The sequence below is a fragment of the Rhincodon typus genome, chromosome 3 (assembly GCF_021869965.1).
Source record: "Rhincodon typus isolate 14 chromosome 3, sRhiTyp1.1, whole genome shotgun sequence".
NCBI lineage: Eukaryota > Metazoa > Chordata > Chondrichthyes > Orectolobiformes > Rhincodontidae > Rhincodon > Rhincodon typus.
In genome coordinates, this window is record NC_063334.1 from 46,327,339 (window position 1) to 46,337,716 (window position 10,378).

The 10,378-nt window shown below is 40.7% G+C and overlaps 1 protein-coding gene across 5 annotated transcripts in view; it reads right to left on the reverse strand.

Annotated features, from left to right (window-relative positions):
• frem1a (Fras1 related extracellular matrix 1a) overlaps positions 1-8,470 on the reverse strand; it is a 284,482-nt gene extending 276,012 nt beyond the window's left edge. For all 5 annotated transcript variants that reach the window (XM_048595363.1, XM_048595364.1, XM_048595362.1 and 2 more), the window contains exon 1: positions 8,218-8,470. The gene's annotated coding sequence lies outside the window, so the exon portion shown is untranslated. The remainder of the gene's footprint in view (positions 1-8,217) is intronic.
• Between the last annotated feature and the right edge of the window lie 1,908 nt (positions 8,471-10,378).

The window sequence follows — 10,378 nt, forward strand, 5'->3', positions numbered from 1 at the left end:
TACCTCCTCTAATAGTGATGCAAATATCTCATTACAGCTGTATCTACCAACTTTGTTTGAATCAATAATACCCAACTATTTCATTTGTTTAGCACTTTCTCACATGAAATGAAAAAGGCTTCTATATCCTTATCGAATTTAGGCAACGCTTGGACATATTTAAACAGATTCCCACCTGTTTTTGACCTATAATGGGACTGCTCTCCATCACTGTCCTCATCACTATTCCTACCTTTCACTTCTACCTCTGCTATTTTAAGTTCCAAACACTCACTTTCTCCCTTTCTTCTGCCAGGCCTTCCTTTCCTTTTCTTTTTATTCTGCCAGGGCTATTCCTTCCTTTTCTTCTTCCTCTGCTAGAGCTGTTCTTTCTTTCTGTTATTCTTCTGTTTTCAATCATAATCAAACTGTTTCATTTCCTTTTCCTGTTCAAGCTGTTTCATTTGCAATTGAATATTAGCCATTTTCAGAGATTTTGATTGCATTCTTGGCAAATGTCAATGTTGCACTATTGCCACAATTATTTCCCCTTTCCTCACATACACAGGCAAATCCAAATTCAATTAGTTTGCCAATTCTGAAGGTTTCGTCTTGCTCACTTTCTGTAAAATACCCAAAGTGACTGCTTCCAACCCTGAGGAACTCTTAGCAACTGAAATAGCCATTATTACACAAGGCACACACAATTTAAACCAACTGAATTCAACACCCAAAAGGAGAACATCAGTACTCACCACTCACTGCCTTGGAGTCCAATAATCCTAAACTCAACCTGGAATTAGAGACTCCGACCTTGGATGATCCCCCAAATTGTTATGGACCAGACCAAATCTTGTCAAAAATGTATTAAGTTGGCATCATCGGATCAGATGCGACAGAGACGCCAACTTCAAATGCTGTCTCTGTCGCATCTGTACAGTCAGTTCTGAAGAAGGATCACTGAACCCAAAATGTTAACTCTACTCCACTCCACAGATACTGCTGGACCTGCTGAGTTTTTCCAGTAATTTTTGATTTGTTTCTGATTTCCAGCAATTCTTTGTTTCTTTCAAACAGGAAGGAACTTTTCACCTTGGTGGAGGGATCAATTACCAGGGTATAGTTTTAAAGTAAGGGCAGGAGGTTTAGACAGGATTTGAGGAAACTTTATTCACCTACAGCATGGTGAAAAGCTGGAACTCACTGCCTGTAAGGATGGTATAGTCAGAGCTCTCACAACATTTTATTAGCATTTGGATGTGTGTTTGTGACGCCAAGGCATACAAGACTACGGGCCAAATACTGGAAAATTGGATTAGAATAGCTAGGTGGTTTTGACCAGAGCAGATTCAAAGAGGCTTATGACATTCTCTATTGTTAAGGCTCAAAATGGCACTACAGCCACTAGAAAATGAATATACACTGGAACTGGAACTTATCCTGGAAAGGAGTTCCTGACAGCCATCACAGATGTTTCTTCTGAGACCCAAACTAAACCTGAGCAACTAAAGTATGTTTAAATCAGCCTGCTACAACACACCTCCAGGGCAGGTGGGACATACAGAATCATAGAATCCCTACATTGTGGAAGCAGGCCATTCAGCCCATCAAATCCAAACTGACCTCCTCCTAGCCTGTCCCTGTGACCCTGCATTTCCCATGGCTAATCCACCTAGCCTGCACATCCCTGGAATCTATGCATAATTTAGCACAGGCAATCTACTTAACCTGCACATCTTTGGAGGAAACCGGAGCACCCGGAGGAAATCCATGCAGTCATCCAGGAATGGAATCGAACTCGGGTCCCTAGCGCTGAGAGGCAGCAGTGCGAACCACTGAGTCACTCTGCCACCCAGCCACACACCTGGCATTCAGGATTTCTGACCCAGATTTATGAAAACTTAAGAGGCTTTATGTGGGCTGCTTACCCTCTCCTTTCCTGATTTTAATATTGATTTAGTCAGCTTTGTCCAGGGTTGAAGAGAGAATAAGGAGCTGTTGCAAGGGAAAGGGGTTTGGGGAGGACATTGAGTTGCATCAAGGAGAGGATCATGGTGGGCTGAGCTGTGTTGTAAGGGAACCTGTTAAGCCCTGTTGGTGAATTCAGTCTGTACTCAGTTTTAGATGGATTCACACAAAGTGGGACATTATAAACGCGTCATGCCTAAACTTAACAACTTAATATCAGAGTCAATAAGTGTTTTTTCATACAAACATGAGGTATAATCTCTGCTCCCATTATGTAGACACTTAATTGTATAAATTAAGATTAAGGGGGTTGAACTGTCTCGAGGGAAAGACGGACATTGTTGAACTGTGACCTGTGTTAGGTTGAAGATTGGCAGGGCGGGATGAGTATTTTCAGGAAGGCTGTTGAGCTAGGTCTGGGTGAGGGGTGAACATTGTTAGGATGGGGGGAATGGGATTAGAGAGCAGTGGTGAGCTGGGTTACGGAGGGGTTGGTGAGCATTGTCAGAAGAAGGTGAGCTGATTGGGAAGGCATTGAAAAAGTGTCAGGAGAGGGGTCAAATATTTTGAGAGGGATGGGATCTTTGGAATACTGCTTCATTGGACGTTTGCATCCATGCATAGCCCTGAACTCACTCCACCTGCCAAAAAGGTGATCACGACTTTAAAGGAAGACAACAACAATTTGCATTTTATAGCTCTGTTAGCTTAGCTAAACATCCCAAACATACTTTACAGGAATATTAGCAGATATGATTTGACTCTAAACCATATAAATAGGTAGAAATATATAAACATAGCAAACAGCAGCAGGCCATTCAGCCTTCCAAGCCTGCTCCAAATTCAGTATAATCATTGCTGATCATCCAACTCAGTACCCATTTCCTGCTTTCTCCCCTTTGATCCCTTGACTATATCTATATCTTTTTCAAAAGTCTTCAATGTTTTGGCCTCAAGCTTCCTGCGGCAGAAAATTCCACAGACTCACCATACGTTGTGTAAAAACATTTCTCCTTTTCTCTGTCCTAACATGCTCTTAGGGTATGCACACAGGCTATCAGCGGAAGATAACTTGGTATAAAGTTACCAGAGGGTGAGGAGAGGTTTGGATGATTTCAAGTTTACACCGGGTAGGTGGTGAGACGTCAACCAGGAAAATGTTGGAATAGTTAAATCAAGAATAGCAAAAGCAGAAAGGAGGGTTTCAGCTGCAGATCAGTTGAGGCTGGGGTGGATTAGACAGGTTTTCAAAAGTCCAACCAAGCAATGCCAAGTAATACTATGGACAAATGGTGTAGGATTGAGCAAAAAATACCCATCATCTAAAATATTGGACAAGACCTCAGACTTTTCTAACATCTAAAATACTGGACAAAAGCCTGATCTCAGGCTTCAACAAATATACACAAGGCCAGAATGATTTCAGTCTGGGACTATTATTGTCGGCCTAGAATTCTAACTGACACCTCCACTCTAACAGAACAATCAACCAAACCTAACACTCAGGACTGTAACTAACTTTTACACCTCGGGCTGTCCAGCAAAGAAACTATGAGACCTGCAAAGTTACTGAACATTCAAATTCAAACAAAATCCATTCACATAGATATTAGAAATTCAACTTCAATCAAAATACATTCACACATACTCTTAACTATCAGGAAGACAATTGACCTCAAAGAGAAAATCAGAAACACAATGGCAAGCACAGATATGGCGCAAAGATAAGGGACCTACAATCAGTATAACTGCAGAGCCCAATTTCACCTGAAGCAGCTATTCCCCGGCAGTGATCCCCACTGTTATCCCAAGACAGGTTCCAAGGTGCTTACCCAGAGAGCTTCCAAAGGCAGCGTTCCCCGGAAGCTTCCAAAGAGCAATCCCCAGAAATATTCTGAGGAACCAACAGCTAATTCTAGCAGCTATTTCCAAGAGCAATCTCCAAAATGGGGATCCTAACAGCAATTCCAAGAGCTACCGACACAGGACTGTTCAGAACGAGGGAAACCAACAGCAAACAATCACGACCAGCAGACCTAAGAACTGACAAACTCCTAAAACCACCGACCTGACCAACACCACAAGGCCTCAGAAAACCGGGCCCACAAAACAACCAGAAAGTAAGGAAAACCATGTACGCACCCGATAGGTCCACTACACACCCTAACGCATCAGCACGCTCAATCCAGACTAAAGGCCTACCCAGTCCAAAAAGTCTCCATTCAGGCATTGGGTATGGCAAGCGGGAACAGCCAGCTATATTTCAAAATTATGTTTTCCTCATTGGCAAGCTTAAATTCCCAAAAGATTCTGACCTAGCTAGCAGGGAGGGGAAAGCGGGTAGTGGCAGTGCATTGGACTCCAATGTTAGGAAGTCAGGTTAAAGTTTCTGCAAATCAAACTATTGTTCAGGTTCTAATAGTGTTTAAGCTGTGTGTAATCTAATATTTAATTAATGTCCACTGTATAATTGATCATGTTAATTTCACTTTTTATTGCATTTACCTTTATTTCTTGTATTATACTTACCTTTTGTATTTAAATAAACACAGAGATTCTTTTGCCCTGAAACACCTGTCTACTGCCTTCTTCATTTCATATTCCCTAAATAAGTCCAGTGTCTAGAACTTGGGGGTGATTTGAACCACCTAAAATCGGCAAATTTACTGATTGTAAACCAAAACTCTACAATGCTATCCCAGGGTCAATGATGCCAAGATTGCAGAATTTCCGATTCAGCTTCAGATGGGAGACACATGTCTCAAAGATTGATGCTTACTTCAGTTGTAGCCAAAGTACACAGCAAATGCCAGATAACCACCTATGTGGATTTTTGAAAATTTAAACAGTTACAGAAAGCACTCCAAATAGATAGATTTGTAAGGACAGCCATTGAAAATAAAGCAATGAGTAGCCTGTAGAATGAATAGTCCCCATAAAAAGCACCAGTCAGGACATTGCTATCTGCTGCTGAATATGTTTGGGGTTAAACAAGTTCAAAGGCAGGATACGGAGGTGAAAACGGCAACACTGGCACATTATGATCTGTCTGCTTCTGGAAAATTATACCTCAGGCATTATCAATATCACATTTGAGTGTTATGCACCTCAGATAACAGTTTGAAACCTAAAGAAGACCCTTTATGGCAGCCAGAAAATGGTTGTTTCTGAGCCCAATTTCACTCCTACATATCCCGCTTCCGTATGAGGAGAAATTGACTAGGTCGGGATTGTTTTCACTAGAGTTCAGACGAATGAGGGGGGATCTCATAGAGACTTATAAAATTCTAACAGGACTGGACAGGGTAGATGCAGGGATGATATTCCTGATGGTGGGTGTGTCCAGAGGCAGGGGTCCCAGTATGAAGATTCGGGGTGGACAACGTAGGACGACGATGAGGAGACTTTTCTTCACCAAAGAGTGGTGAACCTGTAGAATTCATTACCACAGGAAGTAGTTGATGCCAAAACATTCAATGTATTTAAGAGGTGACTAGACATAGCACTCGGGGCGAATGGGATCAAAGGTTATGGGGAGAAAGCAGGATTAGGTTACTGAGTTGGATGATCAGCCTTGATCATGAAGAAAGGCTGAGCAGGTTTGAGGGGCCGAATGGCCTCCTCCTGCTCCTATCCTCTGTTTCTATGTTTTAATCAGTCTTTTCAGACCAAACAGGCAGAATGTAATTGACAGCTACTTAACACATGGTTTCAGATTCCCATTTCAAAGCAGTGCAGTTGTGACAAGAAAATAATGGACACTTACATGATTTGACCATTAACACAGGAGTTATGAGGACAAAGAAGACAATGCAGAAATAAGGTTGAAAACAGTGGTAACTGCACATTAAAACTATCATTAAAACATTGGTGAGTTAATTTCATTTTGACTGTTACTCAGTTGCAGTTACCTCATGTTTGCAAGTGACAAAGATACAACCGATGAATGGGACAAAACCCTTGCTCATGATCACTGTGTCTCTTTCAAAAGAGGTTGCTGATCTTTTACACACATTGCCTTGTCATACCTTGGAAGCTATAAAACTCACATTGGAAAAGATTTCATGAGCTGCTTTCGAAGGTTTTAAGACCTGTACAGAATTTGTACAAAGTGTAGAGCTGGATGAACACAGCAGGACAAGCAGCGGTCTAGGCCCGAAACGTCAGCCTTCCTGCTCCTATGATGCTGCTTGGCCTGCTGTGTTCATCCAGCTCTACACCTTGTTATCTCAGGTTCTCCAGCATCTGCAGTTCCTACTATCTCTGACAGAATTTGTACAACATTGCCCATTCTCAGTACAATAAGCTATTGAAGGTTAGAAAATATACAACACTAGTTAAAAATCTGACCTTCCATTGGCAATCCTCAGATACTCAGATTCAGAATGACTGAAAATTTAATTCCGTGACAATGTGGGAATTAGGTATAAGCTGGTCCCAGCCACCATCAGTTCTGAGGAAGGGTGACCGGACCCAAAACGTTAACTCTGTTTTTTTGTTTCACAGGTGCTGCCAGACTTGCTGAGCTTTGCCAGCAACTTTGTTTTTGTAAGCCGGTGGGGATAGGCACTAGCCAAAGTCACTCAGGAGATTTTACAATGGATTTTATTTAGACCTCTAACTCTGCATTCAGGTCAATTGATAGCTCTGGAATTCAGCAACAGGTAGCTCCTCTTTGCACTGTTTGTTCGTAAATTTACAAGCTGCTCATTAATCCGAAAAAGACTGCAGCCAACTGTTAGAGTGCCTTTATCAAGTTGCTTTTCACTAACTTGAGTATCAGTTTTCAAGAGAAATTCAAATTAGCCTGCTATATAAAAACAGTGAGAGAAATTGGGAAGATTTACTTTGGACATAAATATGATAGTATCAAGATATCAGTGCATCTATGGAAAGTTCATCAAAACTTATTTTTAAGTATCAAAAATAAGTATGATTTTACCGTAAGAGATTTTATAAAAAGTCTTTGTGAGTAGATTTAGACAATGAATGAGCAATCTAAAATGGCTCTCCTAATTAGGTAGTGCGCTCGACAGTCATAATTCGACCAAATGCCATCTCACTACATTGTAGAAGAGAGAAAAAACAACTAACTATTGGATGACTGCAACTTTTCAACAGAGAATCATGGCCTTATCTTCTTTAAATTGATGACAGCATTTCCCATTCACTAAATACTGGAATTTCAAATCGTGAAAGCTTTAGTAATATATTAGAAGGCATCAGCTTTGCAAGGTCTCTATGCTAGCTTTTTTCTCCCGAGGTCACACTCACTTAACACGTTCACACTCACAGTTCCTAGTACTGCACATTAATGGGATTTATATTAGCAACATGAAAGTGGGACATCAAAAAGTTAGATCGAAGTGTTTTAGACAATTTTAAAAGAGGATCAAGAAGCACGAAACTGGGGAGGTTTAGTGAGTAAATTCCAAACCTTAGGGATTAGCCAGCTCAAGGTGCAGGCAATGGTGCAAAGAAAATAAAAGTAAGGAATACAGAAGGCCACTGTCATGTTGGTACGCAGAGTTCTCAGAATCAGGGTTGTAGGGATGACAGGGAATTGGAGACATGAGACCATGGAGGCATCTAAACACAAGTAACACTACTAGACTGAGAACTAGTGCATGCCAGTGAACACAGGATGAATAGCATGAAGATCCTAGAGTGGAAACAAAATTCATTTTCTACAAACAACCTTTGTTACACTTAAGCAAAAGTGCACTATATAAACAACAAATTACACGACCTGAAGAATTACACTACTTCAAGAAAAATATGTTCAGGATGCTGTGTTGTGCCCATTTCTGCCTACTCTATCTCCCACCCAGGGCACATGAGAGCTGCTTTCAAATTTTGCAAGTCCATCATGATTTTTCAAATAACATCAAACCTAAATGATTTGCTATAATTACTTAAGATTAATATGATTGACAAATAGAAATGATTTAGTCTTCCAATAATCAGTACTGTTAATTGCAAAGGTAGAGCTTTGCTAATGTTGGTGTAGTCTTTATCTACAATCATACCTACCTCTGCAAGACATGTTTTAAATCCTTCCTTGCAGCATTCACAGCAGACTGGCTCCAATAATAGCAGACAAGATAATGTCACAGTTCAAAAGTTTTGAAACTCCTCGACTATTTAACTGACAGCATTAACACAAATCTGAAGGCAGATGATTGCAGATGTCTCAAATTTCATGTTGTAGCAAGTTCTTACCGTCAAATAATTGAAGGACCACCCAAATGATATGAACGCGATACCTACGTGCTGATCAGAGCGGGGGAGACATCGACGAGAAGCTTTCACTGTGGTATGTTCAGTAGATTTGCGAATGGATGTTTTAACCTGCACGCCGAGAAATCCCACGGGGAGAAATGAAAGCCCCAAAGCACTCTCCGAGACCGGATACCAATGTTTAACTCGATAAGTACCCAAAACCACAAATATGTACTTTAAGGAATAGAATTTGTTTGAAGTTCAGTAGAAATTCTAGTTTTTCGAGTCTGCTTTGTTTTCTGTTTCCTTTGTTGAACACATCCAAACATTTAAACTCCTGCTCGCTCACTCGCTTGCTCTTTCTCTCATGTGACTATTTTCTTGAGGTATTCCAGTGAGTAGACTGGATGGAGACAAGGTTTTGTGATCTGCATGTTAACTGCATTCTGAAGATGTTTTCGACATTTGATAACTGGTACAGCCCTATCATTTTGGCAGTCATCTTTCATTCTTTCCCGGTCTTTCAATTAATTTGGCTGGCTTGTTGTGACCTGTGTTTCTTCAGTCTTTTAACTGCATTTTCATTATTAGCGCATACGCCTTCTCAAAAACTTTTCAAAAACTAAATCAAATTAACACCAACTGAAAGCGACTTTATTCACCCAAGTACAGAGCAGCATAGCCAAATAAAGGAAGTGGGCAAAAGCAACACCAGCCAATGTGAAAAATTTTGGTTATCACAGTGCCCATTTGTAACCTTAAGTTTGCCCCATCATTCAATACGGATAATGGCTGATCGAACACTTCAATACCTTTAACTCCCCCCATCACCACAATCCTGTACGTTACTGGTAATCAGAAATCTATCAATCTCCACCTTAAACATACTCAAAAGACTAAGCTTCCAGAACACTTTGTGGTAAAAAATTTCAAAAGTTCACAACCCTTGAGTAAAAAAATGCTTTTCTCATCTCAGAACCAAGTGGTATTCCCCTTATTTTTAAATTATGCCTCTTGGTTCTAGACTCCCCAATCAGGGGAAACATCTTACCTTTATATACCTGTCAATCCCTTTAGGTATTTTACAGATTTCAATATGATCACCTCTCATTCTTCAACATTCAAGAGAATACAGGCCCACTTTCCCAATCTTTCTTCATAATAAAGTCCCAGCACCCTGGGAATAAGTCTGGAGAACTATTAATTATAGTTATTAATTATCAATATATGACACATTGAACAGCTATGGAGAACATTATCCTGATGAGCTAGATCATGCTTGACCAGCCAAAAAGCAAGATAACCTACAGGAGAAACAATGGTCAACAATAGTAAAATATGCATGAGTCAACCCCCAAATCATAGAATCCCTACAGTCTGGAAACAGGCCCTTCGGCCCGACAAGTCCACACCGAACCTCGGAGCATCCCACCCAGACCCATCCCCCTATAAACCCACCTAATCTACATATTCCTGAACACTATGAGCAATTTAGCATGGCCAACGCACCCAGCCTGCACATCTTTGGATTGTGGGAGGAAACCAGAGCACCCAGAGGAAATCCACACAGACATGGGGAGGATGTGCAAACTCCACACAGACAGTCACCCAAGGGTGGAATCGAACCCAGGTTCCTGGTGCTGTGAGGCAGCAGTGCTAACCACTGTACCGCCCCAAAGTTTTTGTTCATTAGTGTTGAAGTGTGTTGAAAACACAGCTTGCTGGGTAGCAGAAAAATTCTTATTGAGAGGCCAGCTTATCTCACTTGAGATAGGCAAGTGAATATTTTTTATGCAAGACCAATAGCAAGTAAGGGAAGGTCAAAAGTGTACTGTTAGGATATTCTGAAAGTTCTCCACTGTAAATTGAGATACAACAGATCTCCAAACAGAATGCTTTCATAACTATGTTTTTGAGTATATCTAATACAGAAAATCTAGCCATTATGATTTGCATAGCAATTGGGAGCAGAGGTCCACTGAGACATAACATGTCAGAATAAGCAGCTTAAGAGCTAAAAGATGCCAAAGATCACAATAAAAGACCAGTTCAGAGTTGGATTAAATTTCTATATTCAATGATAATTCATGTCTTTTAGACAGAAAGCTAGAGAACCCATAAACCGCTTAGTGATCAGATGCAGTGAAAAAGGCTCAGTCTGTGATTTTCATTTGGAGAACTAGTAAACAAACGTATTGGTGATCCTTGA